This window comes from Pipistrellus kuhlii, unplaced genomic scaffold, assembly GCF_014108245.1.
Source record: "Pipistrellus kuhlii isolate mPipKuh1 unplaced genomic scaffold, mPipKuh1.p scaffold_m20_p_10, whole genome shotgun sequence".
NCBI classification, from domain to species: Eukaryota; Metazoa; Chordata; class Mammalia; order Chiroptera; family Vespertilionidae; genus Pipistrellus; species Pipistrellus kuhlii.
Window position 1 is genome coordinate 51018714 of NW_023425405.1, and position 23790 is coordinate 51042503.

Sequence of the window (23790 nt, forward strand, 5' to 3'; positions counted from 1 at the left end):
GTAGGGGTGGACAAAAAAAGGGAATTTAAAAAAACCTGTTTCATTGGTGAAACTTTAGTGCCTATGGATTGACTAGACATCCTTGCATTTGTGTGAATATGAGTAAAAAGCTAACGAGTGCAGAAGCCCAGCTTTCTTTGGAGGGCAGGGTTAGGCTTCTAAAAAAACACCCCCAACATACAGCCCTCTTTCTATGCAGGGAAAAACCCAGTTCTTTCCTCCTCCTGTGTATCTCCTTTATTACCCAAACCACACATTTCACTTCTGATACCATTAGTCACCAAGTGTGTGGAGGTTTTCCCCCACACCAAGCAATTCTCCACAACACCATGGAGTGCCCTACAACTTAACTCAATTTGTAGGGCAAGTTGAGACTGGGACACTTTTGCAGAAAATCAAAGGGGATTCAGTCTGCCTGAAAGTGAAGGGAGTCTGCCCATGGGTTAAGGGCTCAGCCCCACAAGACTGCCCCCATCACATTGCAAGTGCCAATCGCAAGTAGTAAGTCCAGATATTACCCATAGCTTCTATCCGACTTGGGTACAAATCAGTCATTCCCATGACATCCTTTCGCTTTGGCTTTATTAAATTTGATAGGATGATTCACAGAACTCATGGAAACATTTACTTATGTTCCCCAGTTTATTAAAGGATATGAAAAAGTAAGCAGATAAATAGCCAGGTGAAGACATACATAAGGTGAGATTAGGGAAGTCTGAGAGGGTTCTGAGTATAGGAGCTTCTGTTCCTGCGAAGTTAGGGTATGTCACCCTCCTGGTTTGGATGTGTTTGCCAACCTGGAAGCTCTCTGAACCCTGAACTATTTGGATTTTATGGAGGCTTCATCACATAGGCAGGATTAATTATTAACCCTGTTTCTAACCTCTTTCCCCTCTCTGGAGATGGGGGTAGGGATCTGAAAATTCCAAGCTTCTACTAAACTTGGAATTTTCAGATCCCTACCCCCCATCTCCAGAGAGGATCCCATCCAGAGTCATCAAGGATCCCACCCAGAGTCATCTCAGTAGAACAAAAGATAGTCCTAATGCTGTTGTAACTTAGAAAAATATGAGGGTTTCAGAAGTTCTGCGCAAAAAAAAAAAAAAAAGGGGGGGGGGGACAGAGATCAATAAATATTTTATATTATCTTACAGTTTCCCTTCCAGTTAGTATGTCATCGCTTAGAAAATTGTCCCCTTATCTAACTAGATGTCTAGTGCATTCTCCTGACAATATAATGCTGTTCACATTCTGTGTCATTTTTTTAACCTTTACCCCAGGACACTTTTTAGAAATTGATTTTAGAGAGAGGAAGGAGGGGAGAGAGAGAGAGGTGAGAGAAATGTCAATTGGTTGCCTTTTCTATGTGCCATGACTGGCTGGGGATAGAACTCATAACCCAGGCATGTTCCCTGACCAGGAACCAGGAATTGAACCCGCAGCCTTTTGGTGTACAGGATGATGGTCCAACCAATGGAGCCACCTGGCCAGGAAAACAAACTGTTTTTGAATAAATCTTTCCTGCAAAGCACTTGTCAAGTGCCCAAAGATCGGAGAGCTGAGAGTGAGTGTACTGGAAAAGATGTCATTACTATTGTTTTGCCTGATGGGACAGGCTTAATTGGGAGGCCAAATCCCACCTCCTTTCATGGTAGCCCAGCTCTAGGCAGTGACACTGAGGAAAAGACACAGACTTTTCACTCACCTCTAATTACTGTATTCAATGTCTTAACCTAAGTCCAATTGCCTTAGGTCAGTGAGCAACACTATTCCTTCCTTTCAAAACCTCTGCACTCCCAATACTGTTCCCTCCAATCTTTGCTCACATGATTGATCCCCTGGCCACTCTTTCCTGGGGCGGAGCTTTCTGGTTTTCTCAGGCCCCAGGCAATCCATCTCCACTTTATACTATCTTTCCCTCTCTGGGCATCTCGCACCCTTTGAATGTCACAGATACCAGTTTAGCCGCTTATCATTCTCGGATTATTCCATATGTGTTAATCTGATCTCCCCGACTAGTAGACAAGCCCTTAGAGCAGTGATTCTCAACCTTTCTAATGCCGCAACCCTTTAATACAGTTCCTCATGTTGTGGTGACCCCCAATCATAAAATTATTTTCGTTGCTACTTCATAACTGTAATTTTGCTACTGTTATGAATCGTAATGTAAATATCTGTGTTTTCTGATGGTCTTAGGCGACCCTGCTAGCGGTTCTCAACCTGTGAGTCACAACCCACAGGTTGAGAACTGCTGCTGTAGACCCTAAGACCATCGGAAAACACAGTTATTTACATTATGATTCATTAACAGTAGCAAAATTACAGTTATGAAGTAGCAACAAAAATAATTTTATGGTTGGAGGTCACCACAACATGAGAAAATGTATTAAAGGATCAGGGCATTTAGAAAGGTTGAGAACCACTGCCTTAGAGGTTTAGGATCCTCCAGTTCCTCCCTTCCATCCTTTGATATTTTAAATACTCATGGTCTGGCTGTACCCATGGCACCAGAATACACATAGTGCTGGTAAACAAGGTGGACAGCTCTTGCTACAATAGTTTAGGGAGGGAGACACACTATAAAGTGGGAAATTACAGTATACCATGATAAGGGCTAGCAGTTCACTCATTCATTTATTCACTCATTTAGATACTAGGGGAGATAAGTGCTCAAAGTGCAGCCTGTCTATAAACTCATAGTCCAGGAAAGAGGAAGTCCATGATAGGAGAGCTAAAGGAGGGTCCACATTGAGAAGGTGAGAGGGAGGTTGAATACTAAAGGATGGGTAGTTGGAACTGAGGTTGATAATCACTCTTTGGTTGGTGCTGAGCTATGCTGGAAGCTGCTGGGAATCCTCAGCTCTCCTTACCCTCCACATATCTCTAATCCAGGCTCTCTTCCTGGAGAAAATAAAGCCAAGAAATAAACTACACAATTGCATATGTGCCGTGTTGTACAGTGAGGGCGATCCCCTCTCCAGGCTAGTGTCTCCCAGGAAGCAGCTCCTGGTGGTGGAAATCTCCAGAAGACACACTAGTTTTGGGAGCAGCATATTCCTATTTTCCATGGAACAGTTGGATGTTATTTCCCCCTGAAACCTGCTAAGAATCCCAAACTACATGGACAGTCAGCCCATAGCAATCCCTTTCTCCTTGAGGTATTAGCCTATTTGAAGAAACAGATTTCTCAATGGGAATGAACACAGCAAAATGTAATGAGACCAGTCGCCTTCAATTCTTCATCTCTGTTTTTAAATGGCTCCAAGCTCCTCTCCTTTCGCTAAGGTGGAGGAGGGGCCCTGAACAACACCTGCATCAGGCCACAGTTCTGGAGCTCTGCTCTGCCTTCTCCCAAGCTCCCACTCTGTGTCACACAGCTTAGCGCGTTCCCAGGTCCCCAGTAAGATTTCTGCTGTGTGAGGATGAGTTGGCAGAATTTTGCCAGAGCCTGGGGTGGGAGGGATGGGCCCTGTCACCTCTGCATCCTGCCTGGGGAGCTGCAGACTCATCTCTCCCCTTGGCTGGCTCTCAAGGTCCAACAGCAGACGTCACTCAAGATGAGGGTGGGGCAAATTCTAAATCCCCAGGATGTGTTCTGTATTCCCAGAATGACCATGCAGACCTACTCATAAAATTTTAGGCAGGAAAATGTGCAACCTCTCAACACCAAATAAACAAATAATACCAGTTTACATTTTCTAAAGAATAAAATGAATTTTTAGAGGTGGTGAGACCTAGTTAGAGGGGAAAGCCAGCCTGAGGATAGAGCGGAGTGGCCTAGTTTTACAAATCGTTTCTTCCTCTGTGGTGATCTTACAGATCTGACACAAAGGCTTTGTTCTTCCTTCCGTTTTAGAAGTTTGCCTTTTGTTTTGCTTTACATTAAACACAAGCCACTGATAATTCCAAAATCTCATTGGAGACAGTAATTTTAAACTTCTCTCATCAAGGTGAACTACCATGTACATATTTTGATTCCATCTCTTTTCACTTCTTAAAATTTCTCCTAGTGGTAATACTAACAAGCAAGTAGTTATTATTTTTAAAAAGGACACTTTGTAAAGCACCGAAACACACACACACACACACACACACACACACACACACACACACACACACATTTCTCAGTATGAGCCTCACAGCTTCTCTCTGTGGTGAGAAAGGCAGGCAGGTTTTACCGTCATTTTTCAGATGAGGAATCAGGCTCGGAGATTTAGTATGACGTAGCCAAAGTTGCACAGGTGGAAAGTGGCAGAGTGAGATTGGAAATATTTTTTCTTTTTGTACTCTATGTTTAAGATTTGTTTTGTTAAAAGGAGCAACAAATTTTTTTTCCTTTTTTTGGATAAATCATAGTAGGATAACTCAGTGGTCAGCAAACTCATTTGGCAACAGAGACAAACATCAGCAGTACAACAATTGACATTTCTTTTGAGAGCCAAATTTTTCAAACTTAAACTTCTTCCAATGCCACTTCTTCAAAATAGACTCACCCAGGCCGTGGTATTTTGTGGAAGAGCCACGCTCAAGGGGCCAAAGAGCCGCATGTGGCTCACGAGCCACAGTTTTGCCGACCACAGAGATAACCAGTCCACTAAATGGGTTAATGGACTGTTAATTTTTTAGTTACTGATGCTCCCTTCTATTAAAATTGTGATGGGCATACAGCTAACTAAATTTCCCACTGATGATCACACTCATATAGGATTACTGTATTAAGATGATTAGATGTTATTACGGAAATTTCTGAAAATACTACATGACAGTGTTAAAAAGGCCCAGACAAAGATATGTTTTGATTTCTCAATGACTACTCAGCTTAACTCAGCATATTTGTCCAGGTTTTACCCTCAGGCATTCTGAAATATTCTGCAATTAGCTCAAGTGACAATGAATAACTGTTAAAAACTCTCAGTGATTAAAGCCCTCAGGAAAAGCTTATCTAATTAAGATGAAAGATGCAGGCATGTATCCACTGAATCTTGGAGAAGAGAGGTAGGGCAGAGGGAGGGGTAGCAGGAGGGTTTGGAAAATTCCAGGAGGAACATCATTGCTGTGGGACAGATTCAGTCTTCATTTCTCCTTGTTGAGCAGAAAACAAGAAACTAGCTTCCATGGCTCTCCCCTCTCCTGGGTCCTGGTGTCCTCTCTGGCTTTCTATTATAGTAGCCTTTCTGCTCTCTCAGATTCCCCGGGGAGGCAGTGTTAGCTAGGTAGCTATTGATAGATACTAATAAAGGAAGGGAGCAAAGGAAATTAGACATTTTTAAGCATAATCAACTAGGAACATAAGGCTGTTTAACCAGGAAGCTATAGCTTCACAAACTCCAGGGGACAGCGGCATTGTCCCACCAAGGGGATTCTTTCTCCCTTTCTCTCTGAGCCTTTTTTTTTTCTGAGCCCCCCCCCCCTCTCTCTCTCACACACACACACACACACACACACACACACACACACACACACACACACACACACACACACGTGCGCGCGCACACACACCAGGTCAAGTTGGAAAGACCTCATGTGCTTTGCCTTGGAGTTTGCATTTGACTCCACACCAGTGAGGTAGGCTGTTAAGCAGGAGAGAGATATGGTCAGCCAGGTTCTGTGGGTTAGAAGGGATGAGACTGGAGGCAAGGAGGCCAGGTAGGACCAGTTGTTGGACTCTCAGATATTACAGAGAAAGCAGGCCCAGCCAAGGTGGGCAGTGATTCCACAATGACAGTACTTTTGGGCACTAAGAAGGAAGACACCACTGTAAATAATCCAACTGATGAATGAAAGAACTGAAAATTCCTGAGTGCCAGGAGCTAAATCTGGGGCTTCCATGAGAGGCCTTTCCCAAATAGAACTCAAGAAAGCTGTGCGTTCAGGAAGACTGCAATGAAATGGGCAGAGAGGTTCAGGTTATTTTATAAATTTATTTATTTATTTCAAAGGAATAGTGAAAACACTTAGAGAGGCTTTAAAACCACTGTGTTTATTTTTTAAAAATCAAGTTGAACTTCTGTTCCGACAGGTCTCTCCCATAGGGGGACAGGGTGTTTATTTCACTTTGGCTGAAGAAATTTCTCTATTGCTTTTGCACTAATTTGTTTCTCCTGCAATTAACCTGCCACCGTGTGGCCTAAGGAGAAATTTCAATTTTCATAGATTGGAGAGGGAGGATCGATGAAGTAGGAATCAATATTCTTTTGGCTAATAAAGCATTGGCACACTATTGACTGCCAAGAATACATCAATGCAAGATGCCTTCCTCTAACTATATAACGCTCCTCTTACCCGCAATCCAAAGGGCATTCTGTAATTTCCCAAGCACACATGGGGTAATAAGGAAGTGCTTTTTATACCTGTATGCTCTTGACTCCATAAAATGAAAACTAGAGTTTGACCTTTGTATCTTAATGGAAAGAGAAATTGCCCTAAAAGCTATAGAGCCTCATAAGAATCATTTCAACTTTAAAAAAAAATGTTCTTAAAACGAATAAATTGAATTTACAAACATAGACGAAACCTGGATTCTGAGCCCACACTCATTAAACTGAAATAAAAAGTGTGAACACAAACTGATGAGTGGCATCTCTTCTCTGGTAGCATCATGAGAGTTTTAATAATTGGTCTTCCTGAGGAACAGGAAATGGCTGCTTCTGTGAGAGATGGGTGGTCCTTGATTTTACACAAAACAAATAAAAAATTACTCTGTCTGGAAATGTGCCCTTTAGTCAGGAGTGCAGTGCAGTGCAGTAGGGGGGTAAAAGGGGCCTGCCTAGAGTCTGCTGGCCCTGCTGTGTAGACTTTTAACCTTTTGGTTGCTGGAAAATAGTGAAGCCACAAAAAGAGTCCTAGAGAAGGAATTTGGGAGTGGGTGGGGGGTGGGAGTGGAGAGAGCTGAAGAGCCAGACGCTGCAGACTGGCTGAATTTCATCCTTGCCTTTACATCAACCTATTCTCAACCTCAGAAATGCTGTCTTTATTTTTTTAAATTGAAATATAATTGACAGTGTAATGTTATATTACTTTCAGGTATACAGCATAATGATTGCATATTTGTGTATATTGCAAAATGATGATATATTGTATTTTAATAGTTATGTTCTTCTAATGCAATATTTACAATACAAAATTGTTAACATAGATATGGCCAAATTTTCTTTTTGCCCTATTATGAAGCAGGGGTAGGCAAAACCATTTAAAAAGCATAAATATTTTTAAAATTTATTTATTGTCTAAAGTTTTACATATGTCTCCTTTTCCCTCATTTGACCCTCCTCCCCGCCAAGCCATTCCCACCCAGGGCAAGCCCCCACCACCCCAGTGTCTATGTCCATAAAACAAATACAAATTTTAAAGGATGTTTAGACCACCTAGTGCTAGTGATTTCCCTAAATTTCCATTTCTGTATCTCTATTTTAATCTGACAACACATCTGTCATTAATTCTAAAAACTAGTTTTTAAAAGTCTTGTAGTATTAGAATTTAATACTTTATGTAATCATGGCCAATTTACACAATTCTTTTTTTCTCTAATTTCCTTTTTACACCCAAGGCCATTTTCTCTCAGCACAGTTTCTCCAATAATCCCATCCTCCTCTTTTTTTCTCTCTAAATCAAAGTGCTGTGGAACTGAAAAAGGAACATGGCTGCCTTCTGACCCTCCTGACCCTCGGACAGGCTGCCAGTGTGAGGCTGTGCACAGAAAAAAAAACCCAAGAGCAGTCATGAGACCCAGAAGTGCCTCTCCATGCTGAGTGGCTATTCATTCCTATTGGAATCTAATTTGTGATCCTTTCCCAACCCCTGCCAATGTTCCCTGAGCATGTCCTTTTTCTCAAAGTCAAAGAAAAACACAAGAAAAGAACATGCAGTCCTATGGAAGGGAAAGAAAAAACACAGAAGCTGAAAGATTGCTTTCAATGTGGCTTGGGATGGGACTGAGGGGGGAGGGCTAGATGAAATTTAAAGCTGAGGAGACATATACTGGAGTTCGGGCAGATCAACATATCTCTAAAAATAAAGAAGGCAGAAGCCCTCTTGAATCTTGGACTAAATACTAGTCTAGATATTTGTATGGGAAAACCATCCAAAGCTGGAAAAACCCCACAGGAATAGAGTACATAGAAAAATCCATAGAGGTCACACAGAACTGATTGTAATTTGTACCAAACTAAACTAAAAAGACCTACTAATACGTAGGACATCTGGCAATGTCCCCAGGAGTGGGGTTGGTTTAGCCCTGAAAGAAAGCCTTGAAAAGATCAAACTAACTCCAAGTAATTCACAATGCCCCAGCCAAAGCCCAAAGATATTAAAAGTGATACATTAAATCTTCCACCCGGTAATATAAAAGTCACAATGTCTGGCATCCAATTTTTAAAAAATAGGAATACAAAGAAGCAGGAAAATGTGACCTATATAGGCAGGAGGGAAAAAAGGCTGTCAACAGAAACAGACTCTGAAATGACACATATAATAGAATTACGTAGCTAACACCCGAAATTAAAACAGCTATTATAAATATACTCCATATGCTGAAGAACAAAAGCAAGACAAAGATGTTTGAAGAGATCCGGCTTGAAATTCTAGAAACAAAAAATATTTGAAATGAAAAATACGCTGGATAGCAGTAATAGCATATTACACACTGTAATAAGCAAATTTGAATACAAAACATTAGAAACTACCCAAATTAAATACAGAAAGAAAAAAAGAAAGCAGTAGTGGCCTGTGGGGCAATGCTGAGCAGTCTAATATACACATGTATTGGAGTCTCAGAGGAGGGGAGGTAGAGAGAAACAGAAAAAAATATTTGAAAAATTAATAGCCCCAAATTTTCCAAACTTGATGCAAGCTAAAAACCCACAGTTTCAAGATGCTTAACAAGTCCCAAACATGAAGAAAAAAATCACACAAGGCACATTATAATTAAATTGCAAAATCCCAATGAGAAAGAGAAAAAATTTTAAATCCACCAAAGGGGGGGGGGGGGGGGGGAGAAACACATTACCAGTAAAGAAACAAAGATAAGAAGTACAGTAGACTTGCCTCAGATTTGTAAGCCAGATGGTATCTGTAAGGTACCAACGGACAAACGCTGTCAACCTAAAATCCTACATTGGCCAAATGAAGGCAAACCCCAAGAGCAGTGACATGCACACAGACGCTCACAGCAGTTTTATTTGGGATAGCTGAAACCTGACAACAACCTGTATGTCCATTAGCAGGAAATGGCTGGACAAATTGCCAAATATGAACTACCAATACATGTGACAACATGAGTGAGACTCAAATAATTATGCTAAGTGAAAGACTCCAAATACAAATGAATCTACACCGCATGGTTCCATTTACATAAACTTCTAAAAAAAAAAAAAATTCAAACAAATCTGTACTCACAGCAAGTCGCTCAGTTCTTGCCTAGGGAGGCAGAGGCTTGAAGTTGAAAGGAATTAGAAAAGGAAATGAGGGAACTTTTGAGGGTGATGGCTATGTCCATTATTTTCATAGCAGTGATGGTAGATACATGTGCCAAAGCTTACCGAATTGTGCAATTAATTTTTTTTGTATTTTTTAATGTTTTTTCCCCCCCAATTACATTTGACATTCAATATTTTATTAGTTTCAAGTGTACAGCATAGTGGTCAGACATTTCTATAACTTACAAAGTGATCCCCAGCCCCCTGATAAATCTAGTACTCATCTGGCATCTACATACTTAATACAGTACTAGTAGTCCTGTGCAGGACTCCTTGTACCTATAGGTCACTGCTGCCCTCCTGTAGCTCTCCACCTGCTGCCCTGCCCTCATGTAGCTCCCCCTGCCCCGCCCCCCCCCCCATAACTTGCTGCCCTGCCCCCTCCCATAGCTCTCTGCTGCCTGCTTTTGCAGATCTAGTCATTATGTGGTCGTTATGCTTCATGGTGTAATGGATAATTAACATATTCCTCTCTTATTATTATAGGACTAGAAGCCCAGTGCACAAAAATTCATGCACGGGGGGGGGGGGTGTCCTTCAACCCAGCATGCACCCTCTCCAATCTGAGGCCCCTCTAGAATCCCATCCCTAAACGGGCAGTCGGATATCCCTCTCCAATCCAAGACTGCTGGCTCCCAACTGCTCTCTTGCCTAATTGCCCCTAACCACTCCTGCCTGCCAGCCTGATCACCCCCTAACCACTCCCCTGCTAGCATGATTGACACCTAACTGCTCCCCTGCAGGCCTGGTCCCCCGCAACTGTCCTCCCATGCAGGCCTGGGTCCTACACAACTGTCTTTTCCTGCAGGCCTGATCTTGCCTAACTGCCCTCCCCTGCTGTTCTGATCAACCACAACTGCCCTTCTCTGCCAGCCATCTTATGGCAGCCATCTTGTGCCCACATGGGGAAGGCCATCTTGTGTGTTGGAGTGATAATCAATTTGCATATTACTCTTTTATTAGATAGGATTATTAACTATATTCCCTACACTGAACTTTACACCCTCATGACTAGTCCATAATTGCCAATTTTACATCCTAATCCTGTCACCTTTTTACCCAGTCCCCTAACCTAGCAACCATTAGCTTGCTCTCTGTATCTATAAATCTGTTTTGTTTGTACATTTATTTTGTTTTTTAGATTTTACATATAAGTGAAATCATGTGGCATTTGTCTTTCTCTGACTTTTTTCACTGAGCATGACACTTTCTACATCCAGCCATGTTGTCACAAATGGTAAGATTTTTTTTATGGCTCAGTAATACTCCACAGTATATATGTACCACATCATCAACTGTCTATTGATGAGCTTTCCTGTCTTGGCTATTGTCAAGTAATGCTGCAATGAACATAAGGGTGCATACATCTTTTCAAATAAGTGTTTTGAATTTATTCTGATAAATAGCCAGAAATGGAATTGGTGGTCAAAAGGTAGTTCTATTTCTAAAATTTTTTAGGAACATCCATAGAGGTTTTTGTTTTTGTTTTTGTTTTTTTTGGAACTGCAACAATTTTCAGTCCCATTGACAGTGTATGAGAGTTTCCTTTTCTCCACATCCTCACCAACACTTGTTGTTTTGATGTTAGCCATTTTGACAGGTGTGGGGTGATATCATATTGTGTTTTAATTTGCATTTTTCTGCTGATTAGTGACTGAGCATCTCTTCATATGTCTATTGGTTATTTATTTTCTTTGGAGAAATATCTATTCAAGTCCTCTTCCCATTTTCTAATTATATTGTTTGTTTGTTTTTGGTATTAAGTTGTATGAGTTATTTATAAGTTTTGGATATTAACCCCTTATCAGATGTATCCTTGGTGAATATCTTCTTCCATTTAGTAGGTTATCTTTTAGTGTTGTTGATGATTTCCTTTTATGTTCGGACACTTTTTAGCTTTATGTAGTCCCACTTGTTTATTTTGTTTGTTTGTTTCTTTTCCTTGTTTGAGGAAATATATCCAAAAATATATTTTTTTCTAGAAGTTTTATGGTTTCAGGTCTTACTTTAAGTCTTTAATTCATTTTGAGTTTACTCATGTATATGGTATAAGAAAGTGTTCTAGTTTCTTCCTTATTTCTATCTCTTCTTTCTTTGCTTGTATCTGTTCAGTTTTCCCAGCACCATTCATGAAGAAACTGGCTTTACTTCATTGTATATTCTTGCCTTTGTCATACATTAATTGACAATACAAACATGTACTTATTGCTGGGCTCTCTATTCTGTGTATCAGTTTTATGCCAATACCATGTTCTTTTGATTACTATAGCCTGTAGTATACTGGTAGTTTCATATCAGTTAACATATCTCCAACCGTGTTCTTTCTCAAGATTGCTGTGGTGATTCAAGGTGTTTTGTAGTTCCATATAAATTTTAGGATTATTTGTTCCAATTCTGTGAAAATGCCATTGGTATTTTGATAAGGATTGACTTAATCAATACATTGCCCTGGGTGTTATTGATACTTTAATTATTCCTATCCACAAGCATGGTTTATGCTTCCACTCCTGTTTCTTTTTTTCAATTGCTTTCTTCAATGCTTATAGTTTTCTGAGTGTAAGTTTTTTACCTCCCTGGTTAAATTTATTCATAATTTTTTACTTTTTTAATGCAATTTTAAACGGGATTGTTTTCTTAACTTCTCATTCTGATAGTTTGTTACTGGTGAGTAAAATGCAGCCAATTTCTGAATATTAATTTGTACCTTGCTACTTAATTGAATTCATTGATCAGTTCTTATAGCTTTTTTGTGTGAAATCTCTAGAGTTCTCTGGTTGTAGTATCATATACTTTTTCCATTTCAATTTGGATACCTGTTATTACTTTTTCTTGTCTGACTGCTGTAATACTATGCTGAATAAAAATGATGAAAATGGACATTCTTGTTTTGTTCCAATTCTTCAGGAAAAGGAAAAGGCTTTTAGATTTTCACCAGTGAGTATGATGTTAGCTGTGGGTTTGTCATTTATGGCCTTTATAATGTTGAAGTGTTTTCCCTCTATTAACAGTTTGCTAAGAACTTTAATCATAAATAAATGATGGATTTTGTAAAATGCTTTTTCTACATCTATTGATATGATCTTACAATTTTTATCCTTCATTTGTTTATGTGGTGTATCAAATTAATCAATTTATAGATATTGAACCAACTTGTATCCTAGGAATAAATCCCACTTGATCACATGTATAATCTTTTTAACACAGTGCCAAATTCAGTTTGCTAATATTTTGTTTGATGATTTTTGCATCTTATGTGTATCAGGGATTGGTCTATAATTTTCTGTTTTTGTAATATCTTTGTCTGGTATTAGAATTAGGGTAATTTTGGCCTTGTAAAATTAGCTTGGGAGCCTTCCCTCTTCTTGAAATTTTTGGAATAGTTTGAGAAGGATAGATCTTCTTTGAATGGTAAGTAAAATTCACCTGTGAAGCCATTCATCCAGGACTTTAGTTTACTGGAAGTTTTTTTGATTACTAATTTGATTTGATTTTGTTAGTAGTGATCAGTCTGTTCAGATTTTCCGTTCCTTCTTGATTCAGTCTTAGGAGACAGTATTTTCTAAGAATTTATGGGTTTCTTCCAGATTGTCCAGTTAGTTGGCACATAGTTGTTTGTATTTCTGTGGTGTCCTGTGTCACTTTTCCTTGTTCATTTCTGATTTTGTTTATTTGGGTCCTCACTTTTTTTATTTTTTTTATGAGTCTAGTTAAAAGTTTATCAATTTTGTTTATCTTTTCAAATAACCAGTTCTTTGTTTAATTGATCTTTTTTTCATTTGTTTTAAATAATCTATTTCATTTATTTTCACTCTGATATTTACTATTTCCTTTCCTTTACTCATTTTGGGCTCTCTTTTTTTTGTTATTTTTCTAGTTTCTTTAGGTTAGATTGTTTCTTCCTTCTTGAGGTAGGCCTATATTCCAATGCATTTCCCTCTTAATGCTGCTTTTGCTGTCTCATAGACTTTATGTCATTGTATTTTCATTTTTATATGTTTCAAGTATATTTTAATCTCCCTTGTTCTATTAACCTGTTCACTCTTTAGTAGCTTGTTATTTAGCTTCCTTGTTTATCAGTATTTTGTGTGTGTGTGTGTGTCTTTTGTTTTAAATATATTTTATTGATTTTTTACAGAGAGGAAGAGATAGGGATAGAGAGTTAGAAACATCGATGAGAGAGAATCAGCTGCCTCTTGCACACCCCCCGCAACCAAGGTACATGCTCTTGACCCGAATCGGACCCAGGACCTTTCAGTCCGCAAGCCGCTGCTCTATCACTGAGCCAAACCGGTTTCGGCTATTTATCAGTATTTTTTATTGTAATTAATTTCTTATTTCATACTACTGTGATTAGATAAAATGCTTAATATGATTTCAATTTTCTTAAATTTATTGAGACTTGTTTTTGTGGCCTAACATGTGGTCTATTCTGGAGATTGTTACATATGCCCTTGAAAAGAATGTATATTCTGATGCTTTGGTGTGAACTGCCCTAAAAATACCAATTGAATCCATCTGATGTAATGTGCCATTTAAACCATTGTTTCCTTATAGATATTTGTCTGGAAGATTTATCCATTGCTCTCAATGGAGTGGTAAAGAACCCTATCATAATTGTATTATTGTCAATCTTTCTTTTTATGTTGGTCAATATTTTCTGTATATATTTAGGTGTTCCTACATTGGGTGCATAAATGTTTATATAAATCCCCTTGTTGAATTGACCCCTTTATCTATTGATATGATCTTATGAGATCAGTTTCATTTCCTTTCTGGTTTATTCCTGACTATGTAATGTCCTCTTCTCTTTTATATATTCATTTCCTTGGTGATTTCACTGAGTCTTGCAGCTTTAAATACCCCATATATGTTTGGTAATAACTTATAAATTTACAGTATATCTCTAACCTAAATTTCTCATTTATTAAAGGGACTTAAATATTTAATTATTTATTTATCATCACTAACCAGATATTTAATGAGAATCTCAAATTTAACATGTCAAAAACAGAAAAAAAAATCTACTCCCTCCCAGTCTTCTTCATGTCAGTAGTGATATTTCTGTTCTTTCTAATGCTTTTCCCTAAACCTTGATGTCCTCCTTTAAGTCACTTTCTGTTACATATTACAGCCAATCTGGCAAGTGAATTCTGCCAGTTCTGCTTCCAAAATATATCTAGAAGCCAACCATGTCTTACCATCTTCACCTGTTACCACTTGGTCCAAGTCACAATTATCTCACCTACAATAGATTATCGCAATAGCTTCTAACTGATCTCACTGAGCTCACCCCTGATTCGCTTCCATCTATTTTCAACATCAGCAGCCACAATGGTTCTTTTAAAATATAAGTTATTTTATTGCTATTTACCCAAACTCACTACTAGATCCCCATATCAAGTAAAATGACTGAATCTGCAGGCCAAGGAGAGACCCCACCCTTGAGTGTTAGGGCCTTGTATGAGAAAACAAAAGAAAGGCTGTGAGCACTAGGCCTGGTACATTGCAGGATCCAGGGAATGCATACAAGTTTAAAAATTCTGCCACAAGAGGGGGCAAGTGTAGTCAGAGATGGTAGGAGAAAGCCTCAGAGTCGCTAGCAGGCTGATGGAAGGTATCTCTCTCCAAAATGCTGTTAGAAAAGATTGCAGGAAGTGACTAAGGAGACATAGGTGCAGGACTTCAAGGAACATGAACAATTAAAGCAACGAGGCATCAAAAAAAAAAAAAAATCACAATAATCTTTTGAAAACTGAACCCAAAGACAAGGAGATCTATAATTTACCTGATAAAAATTTCAAAATAGCTGTTTTTAAAAAACTCAATGAGCTACAAGAAAACACAGAAAAATAATTCAACATGAAATTAGGAAAACAATACAGGAACATATGAGAAGTTTAACAAAGAGATAGAAATCATAAAAGAGAACCAAGAAATTGTGGAGAATAAAATTTCTTCTCAAACTCTTCCAAAAAATTGAAGAAAAAATACTCCCAAATTTACTTTATGAGGCCAGCACTACCTTAATTCCAAAGTCACATAAGAACACTGAATTCTAATATCCCTGATAAATATAAATATACACATTTTAAGCAATATATTACCAAAACAAATTCAACAATACACTGAAAGGATCATACACCATGATTGAGCAGAATTAATTCGAGATGCAAGGATTTTCAACATACGCAAATTAATCAGGGATATATCACATTTATAGAATAAAGGATAAAAATCTTATTATTGAGATACATGCAGAAAAACACTTCACAAAAATACATCCTTCCATGATAAAAATATTCAACAATGGATATAAAAGGAACATGCCTCATCATAATAAAGGTCATATATGAAAAGTCAATAGTTAACATCATATGCAATGATGAAAGGTTGAAAGCTTTTTAATCTCACATCAGAAACAAGACGAAGGTACCCACTCTCCCCACTCTCAATATTAGCTAATACTGGAGGTCCTAGTCAGAGCAATGGGTAGAAAACAAAACAAAAGGTATCCAAATTGAAAAGAAAAATGTAAGATTGTCTTTGCTGATGATATAATATTTATTTTATGTAGAAAATCCTTCAGATTTCATCAAAAGCTGTTAGAATTAACAAGTTCAGCAAAGTTTCAAGATGTCTCTTTCATAGGATATGCCATTTCTTTCTTTTTCTTTTCTTTTTTTTTTATCCTCACCTGAGGATATTTTTCCATTGATTTTTAGAGTGTGGAAGAGAGAGGGAAAGACAGAGAGAAACATCAATGTGAGAGGCACACTTCGATTGGTTGTCTCCTGCATAAGCCCTGACCTGGGCCCCGGACAGGGAGGAGCCTGCAACTTAGGTACATGCCCTTGATCAGAATTGAACTTGGACCCTTCGGTCCACAGGCTGAGCTCTATCCACTGAACCAAACCGGCTAGGTTAAGATATGACATTTCTTAGCCCCTCCAGCAGTGGACCTTTGTTTTTTTCCTCTAGGAGTGAGGTGGAAAAACCCTAGATCACCTTCTTGGATTCTTATTACTCAAGTTACCAAGTTACCAAGAAGACTGCAAGTGGAGTATGGGAAGCTTAGCCAATGAGTGGTCAAAAGGGTGTTTCCTCTGTAGCTCATATGCAGAGGCTGTCTCCCAGCAGGGGTGGGCACCCCTACGTGTTGTGTCTCCACTCTGTGCCTACCCCAAGCCCCAGCCACGCTTGGGCTGAGGGCAGCACGCAGTCCCCTCCCACCCATCTGTGCGCGCAGCCTCCTCCTGAGCCAGTCCTGACTGTTATGGCGTCCTGGTTTATTTGCATGTTACCTCTTTATATATATAGATAAGCAGGCTGGTGTTTTAAGAACTTGTAATGTGTAGCTGCTAATGTCCCTGCTCAGTCCTTTTTTTCTTTGGTGTTTTTTTATTTTATTTTATTTTTGTTTTTTGTTTAATTCTTGTTTTTATTTTATTCAGACTCCCTGGGAATCACACCTCTTTGTGCATCCTTAGTGGTTAGCCAGCAATTGGTCCTAGTTTGTGTTCAAACACTCTGGCCATAAAGCTCCTACTCTCTGTCCGTGGAGCTGAGTGTGGATTGGACCATACATACAAAACTCAGGCATTTCCAAGTCTGTTTCAACCTTTACTTTCAAGCGGACTCTTTTGAGCTTCACACACACAAGCTCACCTCATCTCAGCCCACCTGGATGTATAGAGTATAGAGAGTCTAATATTTCTTTGGTGCTCTTATTTCCAGTCTATATACATTTTTGGCTCATTTGCCACTCACTCTTACCAGACTACACTTTAGTCTTAAAGAGCTATGGATTTTTCCTGTTTGTTTCCTACCAAGTTTGCTACTTATATTGACAGTGACTCTGGGCATGGACTTTTGCTCTCTGCTCCAATCAAATCAGTCCCCTCCAGCTGTGAAACTGCTGGTTTTTTACAGCCAGCTCTATTCTGGAAAACTACATTTCTCACCCACTGAGCTGGAGGGCATGGGAGCAGCCCCAGGCAAGAAGGCTACAAACTCCCACTGTTCTTACTCAGAGTGCTAGTAGTGTTTCAAGAATACAAGCTTCTTAATTTTGTGTTTGCTTTTAGTTAGTTTCCAAAGCCCTTAAGTCAGTGGTTCTCAACCTTTCTACTGCCTCGACCCTTTAATACAGTTCCTCATGTTGTGGTGACCCCCAACTGTAAAATTATTTTCGTTGCTACTTCATAACTGTAATTTTACTATTGTTAATGATTCGTAATGTAAATATCTGTGTTTTCCGATGGTTTTAGGTGAACCGCTGCTGTAGAGCCTAAGACCATAGGAAAACACTGATTTTATCATAGCTAAGTCTGATACATTCTGATTGTCATCCTTTTGTGGTATTTGAGGGTTTTTAGGGAAGTTTTTAGAATATCTTATTCTTGGTGTTTCAAAATTTTATCTAATGTGCATTGGAATATTTCTTCTTTTATTAATTGTGCTGGGTACTCCAATGACCCATTACTCCAAGATTTTATTTGCGTGCGTGCATGCGTGTGTGTGTGTGTGTGTGTGTGTGTGTTTCTTTGATAATTGCCTCATTTCTTTTTTTTTTTTTTTTTTGCAACTCATTAATTACACATTCAAGCCAGGGATTGAGCCCCTAGTCAGATTATCTCTTTACTCGTATTGTCTTACTGAAAAACAAATTTCTCATTCTAGAAGTGTTCTCTTCTAATCTTTCTATTGAATTATCCTTTAATTTCTACTATCATGTTTTTCATCTACAAAAGCTTTTTTGAAATTTTATTATTTTTGTTTTATACATCTCTTATCTTTCTAATAATGTGAATTCTTTTATTTTCTCCTGCTCCATGACTTACTTGTGTTTTATTCTCAAGTTTTCCTTTTTTTGTGTATTGTTTGTTTTGTTGTTGTTGGATTTGTACTTGCCGTCTCAAAGTGAAGGTTTTCTCAACTATTTGGTGATACTTAGGTCTCCCCCCGCGGCCCCCCCCCGCCCCCCCATATAACAGTGAGGCACAAACATTTCAAAGAAGACTTGCTGACTTGATAGCAAGAAGACTTTTTTTTTATCACGTGATCCCCAAATAGCAACGTAGTCTTTGTTTTTGAGGCTGATCAGTGTCACAATAGTTAGCTTAACTAAGGTATGTTAGGTTAACTGTAGTAGTAAGTAAATTAAAGAAAAAAATCTCAATGGTTTGACACAATAAATGTTTACCATTCCTCCTATGTGTCTATTAATATTTGGTGATGAGCTTGGCTCCAGGTATAAAATTAGTCCAAATCATTTTATGACAACACTATTTAGTCTTAATACTTCAAGTGTTTGTCACAGTAGGGAAAAAGAAAGCATGGAAACTTTTGAATTGCCCATTGATTGCTTCCATCCAGAAGTAATACACATGACTTCTTCTCATATGTCATTGACAATCTCATGTTCACTAACCTCAAGAGTGGGACAGTCCTCCCAAGTGTCCAGAAGGAGAGAGAATCAGCAACACTTAAGAACAGCATTAATATTTATCACAGTAACTGAGTCGCTCCCTTAACAATCTTATTCTTGGTTTTCTCATTCCTCCTTAGCAGATTACTCAGAGATTAAATATCCACTTACCTAAGTATTGGGAAGTAAGTTGCTTCCTTTTTTTTTTTTTTTTTTTTTTTTCCCTGAGGAATAAAATAGGTTGACTAAATTAAACAGAACTCAAGAAAAGGTAGATGTAAGAAATAACAACAAAAAAGCATTCTTTTGCCTACTAAACTCCCTGCAGAAGTTAGAAAGCAGCAAAAGCCTTTGTTTTTTTTCTTTTTCTATTTTCTTGCGTCTTCCTGAGGTCATTCTTGATCTTATCATAGGTGGAATTGAAGGTAGCAACAAATAAGTTGTAGTTTGGCCAGCTTCCAAGGGACTCCTTTTGCAATTTATCATTAAATTGACGCAGCTGCTCATGAAAAGGAGGAAAGCTGACGAGAAAGGCTCTCTGATAGAAAATTCTTTTAGAACTCACAGTCACGAACAACAATTGTGACAATTTATCTGCAGTGATGGTAGAAATTCAGGTTTTCAGGGCAGAAACAATTTAGATTGTTCAGTGATAGGGGCATACATCACTTTCAAACCCTGGAGAGTGAATATGTCCCAAGCATTACTGTTTTGGGATGTGAGACTCAAGAGTGATTGCAAACCATGCAAAATTGTCTCCACAAGTCCATGAGAAAACGTTAAAACCAATCTGATTCTCTGCCTCTGGTTCCAAATTCTCTGCCTCGGATCATGTCAGAAATTCGTGCCTACGGCCATGTAACTCGATTTTCTCCATAAGTCGGAACCCACCTTCGTAAGCAAATACGTCATTCACATGGAGCACATACACAGCAGTAAGGAAGTGAAACAGTAAAAAGATAACAATTTTTTTAAAGATAACAATTCCTGACCTTTACTTGTGGTAAATAAGTAATAAAAAACATAAAGCACATATGTACATAAGTTGAAATGACGGAATTTAAAAAATATAAATAAGTGGGAGATGGCGGCGTAACCATTAAACTAATTGCTCAGGTTGCACATAAATGGTTTCTGGCTCACTGTCGTTTTTGTTGTTTTTTTTTGTTTTGTTTTGTTTTGTTTTGTTTTTAATGCTATTGGATACTAAAATAATAATAAACAACCACATATATTTACTAAGCAAATACATGAAGCTTAAATTAGCATCTTTGTCTTAAAATATTTTTTTGTTCCAAAATTTTGACCTAGATTGGCCAACAAATAAAATAATGTCCTCGCTTTGTCTCCCTACTGGGCCCTCTGAGCTCAGGCCACCCCAGGCTCATCCCCAATATGAATAGAAAGTAATAAAAAATAAAAAATAAAAACCTGGAAATCAATGGAAAAAATGCCCTCAGCTGAAGGTTAACAATACCATAAAAAAAAAAAGAGAGAAGTAAAACTGTCAGTATTTCCAGGTATTATATATAAAAAATCTCTGAAGACCCCACAAAAAGACTGTTAGAATTAATAATGACTGAATTCTATAAAGTTTCAGGATACAAAATCAACATACGAAATTCAGTTGTGTTTTTATACACTACCAGAAAGAAAAATTGAGGAAATAATCCCATTTACAATTACTTAAAAAAGAATAAAATACTTAGGGATACATTTAACCAAATATATGAAAGACCTATACACTCTAAGCCATTGATGAAAGAAACTGAAGACAACACAAATAAATAGAAAGATATTGCATACTCATAGATAAAAGAATTAATATTGTGAAAGGTCCGTACTACCCAAAGCAATCTACACATTTAATGCAACCCCTATGAAAATTCCAATGATATTTGAAAGCTCTGGTAAATAGTCACTCAGCTTATGACTATGAAGACAACTGCTTCTTTCCTATAAGGATGCCTTCTGCTATGACATGGAGATTCCGAGGCTCAGTAACACTGGTTAGGCTAACTGGCCCGGTATTGCTGTGCTGCTAGAGGTCTTGAGTCTTATTTTTTTTTTTTAAATTACACATTCTGTTTTCTCCTTCCTATTAGCTCTCACAGTTGATTGTACTCATCACAGTATGTTGGGGAAGAAGTACGTTGCAGCTGTAAAATGGATTGTGCAAGAGAGTCTGGACTCAAGAGAGCAGGGGAGCTGGGGAAAATGTCAAGAACCAGAGGAATTGAATTCCTATTCAGCTTTGGTGTTCTTCATGCCCACAGAAGACTGCAGTGTGCAAAGCACAAAGTCAGCAGGACTGACTACCAAGAGGCCAGGACACCCTGTTCCATAAACATCTGTCCGGAGACCAAAATAGCTCATGTCTTTAGTGGCCAAATTTTAACAGCTATAAACTGCCTCCTGCTTTCAGTATAGAATCACTAACAAAATTCTCATTTTTCAGGTTCCACTGTCTCAAAATATTAAAAATATAAATACCACAAATGTATTCTAGGAAATACAAATATGCATAAAGAAGAAATTAAAGGTCACCTATAATCTCATTACCCAATGAAAACCACTAACATGTTATGATATCCTTTTATTATTCTTATATTTTTCAGTTTTATACTCTATACTATTTTGAATCTTTTTCTTACCAATACTTTGTGTCTACACAAAGATAATAATGAATATAATTTTACATTATTTTTGTTAATAACACTAGAGGCCCAGTGCACAAATTGAGGGTTACTGGGCCTGCAGGGAAGGGCAGTTGGAGGGGACCTATGACTGCAGGGGAGAGCAGTTTGGGGGGACCAGGCCTGCAGGGGAGGTCAGTTAGAGGCAAACAGGCTGGCAGGGGAGTGTTTAGGGGGTGATTGAGCTGGCAGGCAGAAGTGGTTAGAGGCAATCAGGAAGGCAGGCAGACAAAAAGTTGGGAACCACAGTCCTGGATTATGAGAGGAATCCCAGATTGGAGAGGGTGCAGGCTGGGCTGAGGGATTCCTCCCTACCCCCAACCCATGCACGAATTTGTGCACCAGGCCTCTAGTTTTGGAATAACTTCAGACACTGTTACAACCTTAAAGAGATTCAGAATCTATAAGAATAGTACATCACCTAAATTTTAGTACAACTGATACTAAAATTTTAAACCACATTATCTTACCTGGAAATCTTTTATAATATGGATCTCTCCTCTACATCTAGGTAAACCCACACTCTTACTGTTGTTTTTTCCCATAGATCAGTAAAAACTGAACTAACATTTCTAAATCCAGACACTTGTTGGCTTGGTGGGACTGGCAGGGACAAAATTACTGGCTATTCAGGAAAGGTAAAAATTTGCATGTGGGATAAATCATGCTGTCATAATGTTATGCTAGTTATGGGAGAACTTAAAAATCATAAACCCTCACCTACACCCCTCAACTCACCCCTTCCCCCAATGATTTCCAAGGAAACTGTAGACTCTGAAATTTAATGATCACATATTTATATTTTTACCTACAGTGACCTTGAGTAATATAACATAAGTATATATTTATGTGTAGGGAATGTGGAGGGAGGGGACAATAAGGAAAGGGCCACTGAGAGGGGCTGCTTTAGGTATGAGTAGAGCATAAGGGAAGAATAAAGAAGTCTGGAAACTATGTATCCCCTTATGATGTTCAAAAACTATGAAGGGACTTCAGCTTAGAAATATTTAGTAAACTATCCAAGATCTCAGAGCTGGTAAGAGCTGATGCAAGAATTGTAACATACATTTATCTTCTAAAAAAAACACACACAAAAAAAAAACCCCTATGACTTTCTTCATCATAGATGTCTGTGTTTGCATCTTTGCTTGGCTACTTTCTGGCTTTTACCTGCAGCAAGGAACTCAAACTCTTCTTTCTTGTGAAATGACCAAGATACTAGTATATACTTCTTAAGATTATTGAGAAGATTAAATTAACAAGTGCATTTAAAGTACTTAAAATATGACTCTGTTGCAACACCTAAGCTGTTACCCATGTTGATGGCACTAGTTTCCTGTGTGGGTAGCATAACCACTGAAACTTTATCAGCATCATTTTTTCCTCCTGGGTAAAATGAAGAAGTTGGGCTATGTGAAGGCTCTGACCACCTACGATTATTTTTCTCTGAAAAAAACAAAAACAAAAACAAAAAACAACTGTAGGTAGCCAGAAACAATTCTAGCAGCAGCTGGAATGAGGGATGAAGAAGAACTAGGCAAAGCATGCCTGTCACCTGACTCCGGCCTCTGGAGTGTGGGTCGGATTTGAACACTAAGACTCAAATTCATGGAGATTACCCTTAGTATCCAGGGCAAATTCTACAAGTGGTAAAGGAGACCTTTGTCATCATTTATATTTAATTTCATCTTCATGCTGGTTTGTGGGCTATTCTTTTTTCTTTTTTAGAATTATAAACCATGAAGACTTTCTTAAAACTATTAGTATCTTTTTTTTTTTCAAGATTAAAAGCAAGGAGATGTTCTTGTTTTTGATCTTGAAAAAAAAAAGATACTAATAGTTTTACATTTAGTGTAGCTAATTCCACAAGAATATATATCCTGCAAGTAGACTGATTTATCCCATTTGACTGTCAGCTCTGGATATGTGGAGTTAAACTGTTTATATGATTTGCTTTATTTCACATGGTTTATATGTTTATCCAGCCACAATAATACATTTTACAAAGCTGTTATTATGTCACAATGACAATTTAATGTCAAAGAAAATTAATGGGAAGAAAAAGGAATCCATTTAATGTGGTGAGAGTTGACCTACCAGCTTTGCCATTTGAACCATATTATTATAGCAAGTTGTGCTGACATATTTTGACAATTCAGAACAAAGGTTTACTCAGTAGCTACCACCCTTTTAT